Source organism: Triticum dicoccoides, chromosome 7A (genome assembly GCF_002162155.2).
Source record: "Triticum dicoccoides isolate Atlit2015 ecotype Zavitan chromosome 7A, WEW_v2.0, whole genome shotgun sequence".
Classification (NCBI taxonomy): domain Eukaryota; kingdom Viridiplantae; phylum Streptophyta; class Magnoliopsida; order Poales; family Poaceae; genus Triticum; species Triticum dicoccoides.
In genome coordinates, this window is record NC_041392.1 from 727,515,565 (window position 1) to 727,516,937 (window position 1,373).

Consider the following 1,373-nt stretch of genomic DNA (forward strand, 5'->3'; position numbering starts at 1 on the left):
TCAAGGTCGTGCCAGCTACGCTCTGACCAAAGAAGAGAAGGTCATCTTTTTTGAATGCCTGAGCAGTATGAAGGTCCCGTCTGGATTCTCGTCCAATATAAAGGGAATAATAAACATGGCGGAGAAAAAGTTCCAAAACCTGAAGTCTCACGACTGCCACGTGATTATGACGCAATTGCTTCCGATTGCTTTGAGGGGGCTCCTGCCGGAAAATGTTCGAGTAGCCATTGTGAAGCTATGTGCATTCCTCAATGCAATCTCTCAGAAGGTAATCAATCCAGAAGTTCTACCACGGTTACAGAACGATGTGATCCAATGCCTTGTCAGTTTCGAGTTGGTGTTCCCGCCATCCTTCTTCAATATTATGACGCACCTCCTGGTTCACCTAGTCGAAGAGATTTTCGTTCTCGGTCCTGTATTTCTACATAATATGTTCCCCTTCGAGAGGTTCATGGGAGTATTAAAGAAATATGTTCGTAACCGTGCTAGGCCAGAAGGAAGCATCGCCAAGGGCTATGGAAATGAGGAGGTAATTGAGTTTTGTGTTGACTTTGTTCCTGACCTTAAGCCGATTGGTCTTCCTCGATCGCGGCACGAGGGGAGACTAAGTGGAAAAGGCACGATCGGAAGGAAATCAACAATATGTATGGACGGCCATTCTCTGACTGAAGCACACCACACTGTACTGACCAATTCCAGCTTGGTGGCTCCGTACTTTGAGAAATACAAGAATATTTTACGCTCAGACAACCCGGGGAAGCCTGAATCCTGGATTAGGAAGGCCCACATGGAGACTTTCGGCAGTTGGTTGAGAAAACATTTAATGAATGACAATGATGTTGTAGATCAGCTGTACATGTTGGCCAAGACACCATCTTCGACTATAACGACTTTCCAAGGGTACGAGATAAATGGGAATACATTTTACACGATCGCCCAAGATAAAAAGAGCACCAACCAAAACAGTGGTGTCCGCTTTGATGCAGCAACCGAGAATGGGCAAAAGGTCACATATTATGGTTACATAGAGGAGATATGGGAACTTGACTATGGACCCTCCTTTAAGGTCCCTTTGTTCCGATGCAAATGGTTCAAGCTAACAGGAGGTGGGGTAAAGGTGGACCAGCAATACGGAATGACAATGGTGGATTTCAACAATCTTGGTTACCTTGACGAACCATTCGTCCTAGCGAAAGATGTCGCTCAGGTTTTCTATGTGAAGGACATGAGTAGCAAACCGAGGAAACGGAAAGATAAGAAAACGATCAGTACATCATGCGATGATCCAAAGCGCCACATTGTTCTTTCAGGGAAAAGAAACATCGTGGGAGTGGAGGACAAGACAGACATGTCAGAAGATTATAATATGTTTG